Here is a 16,598-nt window from a genome sequence, read left to right as displayed (position 1 = left end):
CAAAAATCTGATTCCAATCATCACACCTGGGATGAGAATTTCAAGACCGGACTGTATAAAATTTTGCAAAAGTCCTCCTCAATTGAGACTTACAGAACAAGATATCTCATGTATTCTGTTGCAAACACAAGAATCTTCCACATGATCAGAAAGCTGGTAACTGTATTGAGCATGTGGTAGCAAATATGCACTTTAATGTGCATCTACCATATTTTATTGCAGATGCTTATAAACTGAGTATTTGGGATCAAAATGGAAAAATATCCCCAGAAAAGTATTGGACAACCACAGCTTTTTTCATAGTTATAATGGTGAATATTGGCTGCTTGTCCTGGTTGGTGACAAAAATGGCAAAGAGGAGTACAAATGCTGTTGAGAGATGGAAAAACAGAGGCACTGTGAAGTTGGGATTTTTTTCAGGCCCCTCACAGGCTGATGGAAGATCTGAGAACAGCACCTGTTTAGAAGCTACATAAAACAGCTGTGTGCCAAAGTATGCCCTGTATTACAAGACCAAAATCAGGAGGATTATATTCTGCTCTAAGAAAGCTGGATGTATTTTTCAACTGATTTAGGGCCTCATGGTCAGAAAAAATCAGAGTTATTATATGGTATAACTGTAATCAAAATAAAGCTTAAGATGCTTGCTTTATCTTTAGATTGTTCTTTCTTCTGAATTTAAAATACTGCAGGCTTGAGAAATGTTGGATTACAACAGCAAGGGGGGGTCTTCCTCAACCAAGCAACCCTTGGGTGTGAGCATGATTCTTCACATAAGTTAATTGTAGGAATATGATCTGTGGCAGAACATCAGCCCCAGATACTACACTCTATATTTCTTAGGAAGTAATCTGAGAAAATCCATTATTATTGTAGGATTCGGGGAGTATAACAAAGTAATAAGTCTGCTTTTCTGTGTGAGAGAAAAACATACATTAATATTTGGTTGTTTGTCAACAATATGTAAATATTAATCAAGATTATGAAAGAAAACAAAGGTCACCTCTTATTTGTACAAACTTATTTTAATTAATCCCATTAATTGCTATATCCTGTTGTTTCTGGCAATAATGAATATAGAATTGTGCTGAACATAAACTACAAATCTGATACAAAAAGCTTCGGCAGCTTCATATTCAATAATTCACAGCAACATGCTGAACCCTAAGAACTGCTCCTTCTGTGATGCTGTAGTGCAAATTAGAAAGATAAATTGGAATTTAACCTGTCTGGATAAATGAGCCCATTACCAAGGGTTTAGTTCACTGTCATTTTGAGACAACAGTAAGACAAAAGATCTGTACTTTACTTGATATTACAAATAAGTCATCATTCTAGAATTTTTCAGACAGATATGCCTTTAGAATTAATAATGTACTCATTCCTATATCTTTGGACAACAATTTTCAGGCTATGCTGTCAGCACAAATGCAAACAAACAGGATGCCTGTGTCATGGTAGGAGTCCATTGCAAGGTCATGGATAGCCATAAACACTCCTTTCCATTTTCTGCATTTGCATCACTGCTTTTCTTTAGTTCCTTTATCTATCCAGAAGGGTTATTTCAATAGAATTCATATCCTACATTCAACAACTCACATAAAGATGGTTTTGAAAAATGGGTGCTGCTCTGCCAGCATCACCATGATATGTAGCATAGGTATTCAGAAAATTCTTATTTCCCTCATTTTCAATGTCAGCAACTGCTAAGCAGGTTGTCTATGACCAGTCATGAAGCGTTCATGCTTCATAAGAATCCCCCATGACAGATTTGTATATTATCTAGGATTAAAAGAAATGTCTGATTTTTTCCTCTGGAGGGAGCCTAAATCCTGAGTCATGGGTTTGTTTGATTTTTCCTTTAGTGAAAGAGACCACTCTCTCCAATGAATTTCCCAATTTCCTGGGTAGTTTCTAGAATCAAAAAGGAAAAACTATTCTTATACTGACTTGAGGCAGTGTTGGCTGAAAGATACACATTAGCTCTTAATGTACCCACACACTGTCTCTCAGTACTGTGGATGTACACAGACCCAAAGCCATGACATCTGACGGGTGAGCAAATACTTTTCACAAGTCCAGAAAATTATGTTTCAGATCAGGAAGACCTCTGCCAGGAGAACAAGTGCTTGAAATGGAAGCAATTACCAACAAATGTAGCTGTATAACATGTGTTTCCCCCAGGCAAAATCTCTGGGTACTTATCACAGTAAAGAGAACCTCATCGTTTATTTAGCTGTATATTATATAGTCTCTCAGAAATCTTGGATGGTGCAGTTGAGCTCGATCTTCTTTTAATCATTGGTATTGAACATTTTCCAAAGGAGAATTGCAATTCTAACTACTGGGTCCTCCCACACTTTTTGGACTCTCTTTTTGAATATTTCCCAGAATGCTCATTGTATCCTTTCATCCTGAGTTATCCTTCTGAACCCCAACAGGTAGCCAGGGCTACACTTGAGCTGCAGACACTGTGACTGACCCCTTAACCCATGCATTATTCCACAGCTGTAACAGAGAGCACACTTGAAATTCACCTCCAATCTGCACTCGTCACTCCCTATAAACAAATCAATCACCTGCTTGCCTTTTCCCTGATATTACAGTCACCGCTGAAAGAAAATGAATCTGCACACATTACATTTTTTTTTTTGGAGCTGGGCCTTATTACCCTGACAAGAACACACCATTTCAGGCTGTCATTTCTTGCACATTCAGCTGTAGATGGGTTTCCTAAAGGTCAAGTTATCTCAGCCCAAAGAATATCAGTATGGATTGAAAAGCATACAGTAGTGTAGCTGGTGCAGTTCTCCCGTGAGACAGCAAGGCTGACTGAAGCAGAATTCAGAGGTCATTTTCTTCTGGTTTCAAAAATATGCCAAACCAGAAACCTGCAAAGCAATTACATGGTGTAAGCCAGTAATCTTTACAGAATGTTATGCACTGGAATTAGGTACTGGGTAAAGTGCCATCTTCAGGAGAGCAATACAATAATCAGTGTTCAGCGAAAACTATGGATGGTCCCTTGTTTCATCTTCCTTTGTGAATATCTGCAACAAGACATATGCTCAAGAGTAACTGGAAAAAGAAGTTACTCTGCAGCACCCATGATTCTTCAATACTCTTTATTAACTGAGCCTCCGTCTGCCCCTGCTTTTTGTAGAATTGCAAGAAACAGGGGTTTTCTGGTCCTCTGTCATCAAAATCCTTGCACAAGAACATAGTGAAGCTGAAGACATATATTCAGTCACAATTAACCAAAAAGAATTTTTTTCAAACCTTCAGCTAGTGCTACCTGCAAGGTATCATCCCAGTGGCACTACCAGGAGGAGTAGGCCATTCTTCAAAGGTGCCTGAAATATGGACTTGCTCTTACTGACTCCACACCTGAAAGGTAAGTGAAATTTCTGTGTACCGCCACTACCTCTGTGATCTGAAACCATCCTTGAGGGACTGAGATATATTGATCAAAGTATCATTTGGAGACAGGTACTCTCCTAGATCAGCTCCATTCTGTGCCCAAGATCTAGATGAGGAGGTTTGTCTACTTGAAACCTTTGCTCAACAAGACAAATACTTCTAATCATGCAATCCCATCAGTGAAAACAACCACCTGCTGAGATGGGTGTTTGTGAACTTCCCAAGTGGAAACAGAATAGCCATGCTAGAAAAAGTAAATGTGTAAAGAAGCATTTTGCTCCAGCACATTTTGTCACCTCTACTCTTTGTTGTTGTTGTTGTTCTGGCAATATAAAAGAGCATTCTTGCCACTAATACAGTCATACATCTTCTAGTCATTCTCTATACTGTCTCTGACCTAAGAGTCTATCAGAAGAATGGACTGGAGGAAGATATTACTGAATTGAAGAATTTTCTGGATACTGTCATTTGTGATGAAACCCATGAGAATATGTCAGGAAGCCAAGTAGATTAAATTCACGCATGCTAATGTTGTACCTTTGTTTGGGGTGCCCAAGAGTCCAGGAAGCATGTTTCCTTATCTTCTGCTAAGGCTAAAGTGCAGTAAACAATCCTGTCTTGTAGGGGAAGCCTCTGAGATCTGTGTTGATCATCCTACATATAATAAGATGTAAGAAAATTCAAAGCTTATCAGAATCCCAAAAGAACATGGACTAGAAAAAGAACCTGGAGCCTGCCTGCTTAGTCCTGCACATAAGAAAATAAAACCCTCCAGAATGATTCATTAAGATGATTTCAAGTATTAATTCTATGTAGCAATGACTACTTGCTGCTTCTTAGACAGTTGACCATTTGGCATTAAGATGTTTGAAATTATGAATCTAACTTGTTTATATTGGCTGATTCCCCCATAATTTTATAAAAATCAATATAAAAACATAAATATATGATTTCTCTATATAAAGTTTTATAACAAAATTTTTACCCCTTATGCACTTTTTGTCCTTGCGTTTTCATTCCATGGAGAAATTGAAAGCTGTGGAACAAATAGAAAATTCTGGCTTACTTTTTTCCTTCAGGAGTGCTGTAGTGATTCCGTGGTAGATTAGAAGGCCAAAAAAAGGAAGATTATGTCCCCTGAGCCAGGGATAACAAGTTGTCACTGTATGTGGTGCAACAGCAATTGTGCTAGAAAGCAGAATCCAAGATTGTTATCAAAGCAGGAAAGGCTACTTACAAAGAGTAACACAGCGATGTTTTGAAATGACACAGTGGAACATTTGTTTTTTAAGAGCAAAACCAAACAATGTAGTTTTTATTGTGTTACTGTAAGGAATGTGTAAGGAGCTGGGATCACACAGTACAGGAACTCCCATTAAAGGTTATATAGAAACCTTATCTAGAGGAAAACCTTTCTGAGCAGCAGCTAGTGTCTAAGCTGTCTCTTCTCTCCCATATTTTCCTGTTGAATGCTGTAACCTTATTGATATAATTGCTTCTAAGTCTGATTTATGTAGGAGAGATGAAGAGGGAGTGTTGGCAAGCTTAGCTTGGTATAGATGAATATGGTCCAGAGGTCAGTAGGTCTGAAGCTAGGCATTTGTTATCATATGTTTTTTCTCTGAACTACTGATGATAAAACCACCAACTATGGTTAGTTTCCAACTTTTGGCACTTTTAACTGCATTTAAAAATGTAAAATAGAGTTTATAACAACTTCACTTAAATGTCTGATAGCTGCCAGGCTCAATCATGTTTTGCAACTTTCTATTTGCAAACAAGCAGATAATATGGTTTTATTTGTGTAGCATTTGGGGAATAGCTGGTTTCATACAGATTTAATGTGAAGCTGCATATTTGTCCAAAACCAAGAAATTTGCTAGTTGTTATTCATCATTCTTTAGCTTAAAATATGGGAGTAAGAATACCTTATGAATTCTGTTATCTGTCAGATGTCCAGAGCAGTCAATCAATCATGTTAAAACACCTATTTAAAATGACTGAGCTCTAAACACTATGAAAATCTGATTTGAATAAGCAAATCTTAACATAGATTTGTAGGGATATGTCTTGTTTTCATGCTTCATGTATTTCTGAAAGTTATTTCTACTCCTTGAATGTAAAGCTTCTGGTCTTACCCTCCTCAGATGAAACACTGCTGAACTAGAGCACAGAGAACCAAAACATCTAGAGTATGTTGAGAAAAAGTCCTTCAGGGTGATCCAACATGGTACTTGTTTATTAAGGCATATTCACTTCAGTCTCGTTTATCCTAATGCTGTCAGGTTTGAAAGGATCAAGTGAGGGCAGCTACTTTTACTCTCTCTTTAAAGCATCTTTAAAAACAAATTGGACCCTATTAAAAGCTGGGAGTACTTAGCACCCTTTGAAGTCAGCTTCCCTGCCATTTTCTTTTTCTGATTTTCACTTCAGCCTGAAAACAACAGGTTGGTACAGTTCCATGTAGAGATCATTTTATAGATTTAGAAGTCTATAAAGAAAATCACAGAGGGACCAGGAACTTCAGAGATCAGTAGAATCACAGCAGTGCTCCTGTACTATTTGTGGCATGGTGCAGCAGGGAGTGCAGTCACATGCAGTCCTATTTCTTTGGAAAGATGATGGAAGACAGGTTTTGTCATACACATACTGCTCTACTTCTCAAATGCAAACATGGATGTCCATAATTTACAGCTTAGTGTTCTTTTAAGGTTTATTTTTTATTCTTTCTCTCTGTACAATTGTGCAGACACATTGTCTGAATAATTGTAACAGTGGAGCTTGCCTTTGGAAGAGAGATCTGGATTATGCTGTGAGGCTTCCAATAAGTTCTCACACTGTGAACATTTCAGCAATTTCCATTTTCAGTCACCACATGGAGGACTTTCTTTTCTAAACAACCTATTTCCCAGATTCAAAAATCTTAGGTGGGGTTGTCCATTTTCAGTCACACCGAGGATAGGCAAAAGACAGACAAAAGTAAGATCTGGAAGAAACACTTATCAGAAAACATGAGTCAGCTCTACATATAGCTAGTTGGGAGGTAGGGTTTCATCTGGTTCTTCTGCTAAAATTACTTAGGGACACCTTGTAAATCAAAAGCAGAACAGAGCTGTGGGCCCTAAATGGATCTGGCATGGTTTAGCCGTAGGGGAGGGCTAGAAATCTGAAGAAGGAAATACTGCAGGGTAAGGGCTCTCGGAAAATGCTGATACTCTCAGAAAATGAAGTCATTAGGAATATCACGCAAAATCTGCTCTTGTGACATTGCCCATGGGATTTCTTAGAACAAAACCTTTTGAAAAACATGTGCAATACAGGAATTATGTTGCTAATGAGTGGAAGCAATTTTTCTTATGGTGAACTGAGGATTGCTTCCTTGGCTTTCTTAGTAACCCAGAACAAATTAGCCAGTGCTTAATTTTCTTTCAGCAGAGCTGCTCCTCTCTTATAGATTCAACAATCTATCTTCCTAGCTATATGTAACATGAGGAGGTTTAATGTATATCTCTTCAACGATAAATAAATTCACCTTCTCTGTAGGATCAGGTACCCTCTTTATACAAGTCTTCTGTTTGAGCAGAAGGGTGTTATTCATGGAACAAATGCTTCTCAGAAAAACACTGTAGAGTAAAAGCTGACCTTGAAAATAGCAAGGACATTTATAGTTTCTGGTGATAAGGCAATACATGCTAGATGAAGAGAATGATTTAAAAAAAGGCAGGATGGTGTGGTTCATACACTGTCTGTGCAGAGCAGGTGTTGAGGGTCAGCAGCTCAGTCAAATTTTGGGGAGAAGGGAGGTGTGGGAGGGTACAAAGGGAGGTATGGGAGACCAGCTCAAAATATAATTACTGGGAAAAGGAAGCATTAGGTTACCCTCCTAGACTATCCACTTGCTGGTGCAGAGTTAATTTTAGAACCTGGTTGATTTTGCTTTTCAAGGAATTATCACGTGTGGAAAAATCCCTAACCTCCTGAAACATCCAAAGTTATGCTGACTATTGTATGGCTACTTAGACTGCTATACTGTTAAAGACCATCTGGTTCTCCACTGCTCTGCACCCAGTATATCACTGTTACACAGGCTGCTGGTAGCGTGTGGTGTCCATCGGCACAGATGTAATGACCCCATCCAGAGACTGGATTTGGGCTGAGGCATCCAGCACATAAGCTCCCTGGCTCAGCCTGGGCTATGGTGTACACATTAGGCCAATATGAAGAAGACATCCAACCTTCCCTGACCTGCTTCCGTACTTCTTCCAGCCCTCAGGGTCCACCATCAGTACAGACCTGATGCACTGTGATCTGAACAGCAGAAAAGCCACTTGCCTTCTGCTTTTGTCCCCTTTCAGGTACATTTTTTACCTGAATAATTCAGCTACATCATATGCTCTCCTATTACTAATTTCAACTGCAGACATGGAGAGACAGGGGAACCGATTTCATTGAAGTTGTAGGGGTATAACTTCAGCATGCCTGGGAAGGCAACCATGGTGTTTCAGTCCATCCAAGAAAGCCTTGAGGTATGAGAGAGACAGAGAGTGTTCCTGCCAAGGGCCCTCTGCCCCTGTTCTCCCCCACCTTGCTCTCCTAGCCCTCGAAGTACCAGGTGAACACAAAACAACAGGTATCCCACAGAGCAGAGAGTACTTGTACTTCTTCAAGACACATGGCAACTTGCAATGCAGTGGAGAAACAGGACTTTGGTCTTTTCGAAAAGCTTAAGCTGGTTGTGATCGCATATCTCTTATAAACTTGCTACAGGTTGAGGAGGGCTGATGACTTTCCATGCCCATGTCCCTGTCAGGCATACCTCCGATGGGCTCTGAGGTGATCCAGGAGGAACATGCACTGTGAGCTCCGCTGTGATTTGACTCCACATCCTATTACCATTTTCAGCATTACCTCCTATCTGCCTTCCCTGTTGCTTCGTGTATTAAAGAAGATAACTCAGTGCTGCTGGAATAAATATAGCACACAGCTCTCCTGTCAGGGTGCTTACTTCATTAGTCAAAGAAAAAAATATTTCTCGTAGTTTTTCTCCTTGTAATTTTCGTGAAAGTTTTTCTCCCGGAGGCTCTGTATATGTAGTCAACCATGGCATATATTATATATAACAACATTTGAGCTCTCTGTAAATAACCCTTTCAGGAGCATTATTATTATTATGAGGAGTGAGAGCAAAATGGTGCGTGGCCCTTCCCCACAGGGTTCATCTAGGAGGAGAGTCACATTGAGTTTTGGATCGAATCAGCCAACAGTGAATTTTAAAAGCAATAGCAAGGTTTTCCAGTCAGGCAACAACCTCAATTATTGGTTAATGTATTCATTTCTTGCCAGAAAAAATCCAGACAAGCAGCTGAAGGAGACGTGATTCTTGCCTGTGATTTCTGATGTCTCTGCACCCCATTCACCATGTGTCTGGACCACAGACTGCAGAGCTGCTGCAGTGCTGTGTCTGCAGGAGGTGGGATACACTCAGGCTGTTTATTTCAAATATTTCAAATTTTAACAAGGTTTAAATGGATGCTATGTTTACGTCATATGATCTCCTTTTTGTCTCTTTATTTAGATAAAGTAAGCCTGGAATTTTTCTTTTGTTATTTTCTTTTAAATTATTAGTCTTCCAGTTTTTTTTTTTTTTTTTTCCCACTAGAAATACAGACACTGCCTACTTCTCCCCAGAACACTCTATGGATAACTGAAGACCTCACAGGTTTATATCATCAGAAGCACAAAATCAGTGAGAAGAGAGAAAGAGGACATGGATTTTTAACCAGGTTGCTTAAAACTCTTTCCTTTGTCTGTTTTTCTTGACTCTTAATTAACTTAAGAATGTGCTAGACACTCAAGGCTTGAGAAAACTCCACAAATTGGTTTCTCAGTCCTCTAGGAAGACATTAAAAATATGGAGAAGGTAGCAGATTATATGTCAGAAATAGAAAGTGAATTGTAAAGAAAAATCTTTATTCAAGTTCTGCACTTCTTTATGGAAAATCAAGTAGAAAGAAAACATGCAAACTTATTTTTTTTTCTTTTGTGCTTTTGTGTGTATATACAATACTGAACAACATGAAGTAAGATATTGGAGGTCAGGAAGCTTGTTAAACAAACCTTAATATGGAATGAATCCTGATTTTAAGAAAATAATTGTGATGAACATTACTGCTCAGGAAGAGTGGAAGGTGTTTTCTCTGCGAAAGATATTGTAGTATATTTAAAGTGGCAACTCCTACATTTAGTCAGTATTTTCAAGGGATCACGACATAGAAAAATATCAACTAAGAAAGGTTGATGCAAAACTTGATAGTATGATTTATCCTTCCAGATGTGGGTTAAACTGTGATTTATGATCGGTGGCCTATAAATCATGCTTAAATAGATGCACTCTTTTTCCAATAATAAGGGTCACCTTTCTTTCCCTTGTTCTGAAAGGGGCTGTCTCTAGATGTGTGATTTCTGAGCCAAAACCAGGGAATTTTCTTGATGCTAATGGAAGAGGGCAGAAGATAGCATGTGAATCCAATTTCAAGGATAATGAGTCTGCTCTTTCCACTTTCCAGAGCTGGCAGGCTGTTTTCAGATAGAGCTGTAACAGCACATTTTTCTCATCCTCTGCCCTTTCCAGGGGTCATTTGACCTGGTATACACTTGTCAAATGGTGCAGATTGCAAGGGAGCTGAGACATATCCAGGGTGTCAGAAGAGGTATCAGGTGGAATTTTCTCTCACAGTAGATAATGTTACCAGAGGAGTTGTTTCAGACTCCACACAGAGAAGACATATGACCATAAGAAGAATCTGAGCAGCAGACTGGATCTGAAATTGTGATGACTGGACGTGCTATCAGAGAACCAGTAGGAGGAAGGTGGAAAAATATTTTGAAACTCAAATGCATATTCCTTTTCTTACTCTCCATGGAGATTTGGTATCAGGAATTTACAGACATAGTTTTTCAACAAAACTGAGTCAGGGGTGTCCTCTACATACAGTATGTATGTCTACTCTTGCATCTGCAATCTGCATCACAACACTCTTTGCTTCTACCTGTGGCCCCTTCAGTTGGTCTTAAGAGTCAGAATAAATGGTTTGAGGGTAGAGACGCAGCTGCTGTGAGCTATAATTTGGCCTCACATGAATACATGACTACGGCACTGAAATGCTGTTAAGTTCCAGAGAAAATAAAATAAAAGAAACATAAAGAAGATTAAATATACCTTCCATTTTGTTCCTTGTTGAGTGTCCCACAACCAGTTTCAGAGTATGTGTAGCACGGGCATTTTTGAGATAAGCTCTGCATTCATATTTGGTTTCTTGCCAATTCACATTCTGTCACAACATGTGGAAATCACCTCCTACTTTTATGCAGTTTATAGTATCTCTTTCAAAGATTAGCCTAGCAATCTGCCAGGTATCCATAGATGTAACAGCTGTACTAGAATTACTTCTTATGTGAAAAGCCAGAGATTCACATAACATACTCCTGACACACGACTGGCTCTGTGAATTACTTACCCTAATATGTCCCAGCATGTATTTGCACTAAATAATTAGCTTTACCTTTTATTCTGGTATACCTAACTGAGGTGTCATAGAGTGCATCAGGGACTACTGGTAGAATGAAAACATGTAGATTAAGATGGTGCTGAGTCTTGAAATAATTTATAGAAAGTGATGGTTAAAGAAGTGTTGTTCAAGATCACTGAGTTAGGCAAGCAACATCTCTGAAAGTTCAAGAAACACTGACATCTTTCTCCTTGAGTTCCAGCTTAGATACAAAAAATGACAGAAAGTAAATATGAGGTACCACACTAAGCTTAGTTTTATGAGGGAAACCCTTGATAACCAGGATATGTTCTTGTGATTGTCACTGTTAGAGGCTGAACATATGTGCATATGACCAGTTCTGTGTTTGGACCTCTCACTTCACAGGGGAGAGGTGCCTTCATGGGAGATGTGTTGTGTGATCTGTAAGCAGTTGTTAGGCTTGCCAGCATTAGATTGAAGGATGAAGAAGATATGTCTCCTCATGGGGTAATGTACAGTGCTCTGGAAATTTTGCTGAGGTCAGCTTTGTGATAACCATGCCTATGTAAATGGACATCTCAAGGAGAGGCATAGATGTGTGTGTGTTACAGCAGGACTAGAAATGGTGTGGAACCAAGGCACATCTTCACGCCTGTGGTTCCTGCAGGCAGAGCCGAGCTCAGTCTGTGGTAGAGCCAGAAATGACAGCAACAAAACTGTTGTGGTGAATTCTAAAGTATTTCAGTAAAAAAAAAAAAAAAAAAAAAAAAAAAAAAAAAGGAAATGGAGCATTTCAGAAAGAGCTGCTGGAATAGGGTTTACATTGTCTAACAAATAGTCTACCTTCTCTAATGCTACATAGATGGACTGTAACGGCAATGTAAATTTTACTCCTTTGCCTAACAACTATTTATATTAACACTGAGATCATATTGCAGTCATGTTCCCGAATCTGCCATCCAAATCCTTGTTTAATATCACAGGCAGGGTTTCTGCCAGTGTTTTCTCAAGAGAGCAGCTCTATTTCATGAAACAATTACATTTAAATTTGTTTGGTGGCCTGAAATTCCTCAACTGCATTTCAGACTTATACACAGAGTAGGAAGAAAAAGATTCCTCAGAAATGAAAATAGAGTCAAGTTGGGGATAAATATCCTAAATAGTAATCTCAGACACAAATCCTGTTTCAAGAGCAGAGAGCAGCTAGGAGAGGTCATGATCCAGACTGACAAGGGATGAAATTGGCAGTGTTGGTGTACAGAATCTAGCAGGAGCGTGTTAAGAACAACCAGCAAAAATAAAAATGGAGATACTGTACTGAAGTGACAAAATCAGACAACAAAGTCTGTTTTGCTAAACAATCCATAAGAGATGGAGTTCTTTCTTAGGGATAAAGGTCACTGTTGGAGCAAATAAATGACTCAGCATTCCGATTCAATGTGAATCACGCAAAGCCATTTATTACAGAAACAAGCCTGCTTATATATGCAACTGTTCTCTTCTGAGGGTGAAAAATCATGGACTCCACACAATCCAATATGAATTCAAGTGAAGCCATTTATTACAGAGACAAACCTCCTTATATATGCAGTTATTTCCTGATCATGCGTCCACGCTCCAAGGATGCAGTAGCTGATTGGATATTGTCCATGTTCATGGGCTGTCCATGCGCCCAAGTCTCACTGCTAATAGGTCCATTGATTTACATCACGTTGGGGCCTTGTTATTTTGGAGTTGCTTCTCTCCCACAGCAGGTCCTGTTTCCAGCCTTGAAATTCCTGGCTGGTTCAGTAACAAATCTCCATCTAACAGCAACCCCTCCACAACTCAGCCTCAAGAAAATCCCTCAAGTCTCCCACATTCTCTGATCATGTGTCCACGCTCCAAGCATGCATTCACTAATTGGATATCATCCATGTTCACGAGCTGTCAACGTCCTGGAGTCTCACTGCTGATAGGTCCGTTGATTCACGTCATGTTGAGGCCCTGTTATTGTAGAACTGTCTCCCTCCCACAGCAGGTCCTGTTTTCAGCTTTCCGAGGTGGCCTTGAAATTCCTTTGGGCCTGGCTAGTTCAATAACAAATCTCCATCTAATAGAAACCCATCCACTGGTCATCAAGATGCAGAGTCCTGTGCTTTGTTACTCACACTGTAGCAAAAATGTGTGGCAGCAAATGATAAAAACAATAGTATGTAAGAATTAATCAAAATAATTTTTAACAGCAGTAAGTAAAAGCCACATACTTTCATTCTGTTTGATATGAACTCTACAAAATTGTTGGGACTGCTTAAGGGTTTGAATGCCAGTAGCATTGTAACCGTTTTTAGATGAGGTTCACTTCTGGACCCATTGTCATATTTTCCCATTGCAGTTACATCAAAGTAGAGAAGTAGTTGTGCAAAATGAGAGCTATGCCTGATCACAATAAGAAGCAAATCTTGTGGTAGCTATGCTAACAAATTTAACAAATGGATAAGGAGGTACTTCAATGTGTCAGAGATGTGGTTATGAGTGGTCAGCTCAATAGGAGGATTTATTCTATTATAAGAAGTGAAAACAGGGTCAGCACCAAACTACATAAATGAGATGGTCAAATCATTCCCAGAGAAAAACAATCTGGCCTGCAGGTCTTTCTGTGACTGAGAAAGTTACCCAAGAAACATGGTACATTTTTGCTTGCAACTGGCTTCACTGGCACTGGACTTCCCAGTTCATCATCTTCAGAATGTTATACTTCTCAAAATTGTAACCAGCTGGATGAATTTGGAGTTAAACTACTTTTGAACATCATATTTTAGAAGACAATTTGTCAATGTCTTGATGGTTTGTGTTTTGCCTTTTTCAATGCTTTTTGAACAAATGTCCAATAGCATGTGTCTTTGAGGGAATACCTCAGATATTTCTGGTATCCTCTGTCACTCTGTCTTGTAACTTCCACTTGCTAGCAATGCCTTATTCCCATCTCAATGGGTAGGATGACCAGGTGCAATTGAAAGCAAAATTTTGCTCTTGGTTTTTGTCACATTTTGACCCATGAAAAGGATGGAAGAGTGAGATGATAAGTTTGTTGTTACTGCAGCTCAAATGTTACACTTCTCTTCAGTTGTGTCTGTGGAGAGACAATGCCACATCAAGGCCAGTGCAGTGGCTTTTTCCTGAATATGGTCCCTGCACAGACAGAAAGCTCAGTGAGAGAGACCAGATCTGACTGGGAATTCTTCTGTATATTTTTTTATTGTTTGTTTTGTTTTGTTTTTTCCTTTCTCCTAACTGGTGAATATTTTATTTGGATGTAAATGTTCTTACTAAAAATCCAGTCAGTAAATGCGAGACAGGTCTAGGATAGCTGTAATACTTGACTGGAAGGAAAAAAGCAGAAGCCTAATCTTGACAAGATAAAATGGGGCAGGGAGAAGAAGGCTAGGAAGGGAGAAAAGCCACCAAGGATTTCCCAGCTGGATGTAGCAGGGACAGGCTGCATGTGCTTCTTCTTCTCTGCCTGCTTCCCTGAACAGGAGACAGAACACTCCCCCTCCAGGCACCCCCTTGGTGCCTTTTGATGTGTTCTGTGCATCACCTCTGAAGGGCAGCAGTCCCCACAGATGGGGAGAGCTGTCCTGTGCTTTCCCGGGGATGCTCGAGCAGATTGAATTCTTCAGGGTGGTTAGTTTTTGTCCCGAATTACAAAGAACAGCTTTACAAGGTTACTCAAACAGTGATTTATCTAGAGGAAATCATGTGTAACTTGTGACCTGATGGCATTGTGGCTGACTCAAATGGGTTTTGAATACTCACATATGGTGTTACTGAATTTGGCTTTTGTTTCATGTCAGTAGGTAGAGTGTTAAAAATTTGTCTTTTAGTGTGCTGCACCTTCAACACCACACATGAAAACAAGGATCTTTTCGCTCCTTCCTCCCGGTTCATGACATTTGTTTAAGCATGGCAAGAAATATCATGACGAGAAGAGGTTTTTTAATTTGCTTTGCTCTATTTAAAAACCTCTATCTTTGTGAGTGTGGTGATGGGCTGACCTTGGCTGGAAGCTATGCCCCCACCCTATCCCTTGCTCACTCTCTCAGAGCATGGGGGAGAGGATCGGAAAGGCAAACATGAGAACAACTTGTGGTTCAAAATCAAGAGAGTTTCGTAAGTGAAGAAAAGCTGCATATACAAGCAAAGCAAAATAAGAAATTTACTCTCTATTTCTCATTGGCAGGAAGATGTTTAACCACTTCCTGAAAAGCAGGGCCTCAGCACGCATAATGGTTACCTGGGAAGGTAGATGGCATAACTCCAAACATCCTCCCCTTCCTCCTCATTTCCCCAAAGTTTATTGCTAAGCATAATGTCATATAGTATGGGAGATCCCTTCAGTCAGTTGGGGACAGCTGTCCTGGCTGTGTCCCCTCCTCAACCTGCTCATGCTGGGGCCAGAATGGGAAAAAGAAAAGAATTTGGTGTTCTGCAAGCATTGCTCAGCAATTGCCAAAACACTGGTGAGTTATTAACTGTGTTTTGATCACAAATCTAAAACACAGCACCATACAGACTGCTATGGAGAAAATTAGTTCCATCCCCACCAAACCCAGTGCTATCTCCACCTCTTATTCAATACTGTTTACATCATGCTCACATGCCTCACTGTCCAATAGATCCTCACTATCCAATACCCAACCTCTCATCTTTTGAGATATATATGTAGATAACATTTCCTTTGTCTATGAGCCACCCTGTAAAATGTCTATAAAATATCTATTGAGTTCATTTGGCCCATGACTTGTGCTCCATTTGTTGCAGTGGACACTTGGGACAGGAGAGGTGGTGGGTTGTATGGGATTATTGGGCACCAAAATTATCTCAGGTTGGATCACTGCTGCACTGCCCAGCTTCTTGCAAAGCTTGTCCTCTATCGCTTTATGTGGTTCCTCCTATAGTGCTTCCTATAGCATATAATGTATATCATGGATTACAACAATTTGAAGGTATATAAAAGTGTAAGTTTTCTAGACAGTTCACACAGGAAAGTCTAGACCCCAAGGACACCACCAGCCCTGACTGTCCCTGCCCATGGCACAGGGCTCTGTGTTAGCCCCTGGGGTTCCCCCAGCCCTGCCCATGGAAAAGCCTCCTGCTTTTTCAGGTTTTTTTTTTTGTTTGTTTTCTACATCAAATTTTTTGTTTGTATTCTACATCAAATTTTCTTGCCTGAGAACAGACTTAGAGATGAATCTTTCAAAACAGCAACCAAAAATAAAACTGTATTTCACAGAGAAATTGAAAGTGTTTACACTCATGAATACATTGACTAAAAGGCCAAGTTTCAAGAAAAGAGGAAATTGAAGGGAACACAAAAGAGTCAGGAATAGTTTGTAGGAAGAAATATGGAATATAATTTAAGTGTGAATGGGAAAGTAGTTGTTCTAATGGAATATGGTGTGTGGATATTAATAGAGGATGACCCCTAGGAAATAACTTACAAACAATGCCTTTCTCCAACATTTTTGTTGAAATTACTTTTTTTTGAGCTGCCTTATTCGGGCTGAATATTTGCAACATATTAAAATATTCCTTCTACTAAAGCTTTGGGAGTGAACACTCACACTCTGCAAAATCCCATTAGTACTGACATTTTAAGTACTCAGC

Source organism: Patagioenas fasciata, chromosome 1 (genome assembly GCF_037038585.1).
Source record: "Patagioenas fasciata isolate bPatFas1 chromosome 1, bPatFas1.hap1, whole genome shotgun sequence".
Taxonomy (NCBI): Eukaryota; Metazoa; Chordata; class Aves; order Columbiformes; family Columbidae; genus Patagioenas; species Patagioenas fasciata.
The sequence above is the reverse complement of the archived record's forward strand: the minus strand, read 5'-3'. Positions refer to the sequence as shown.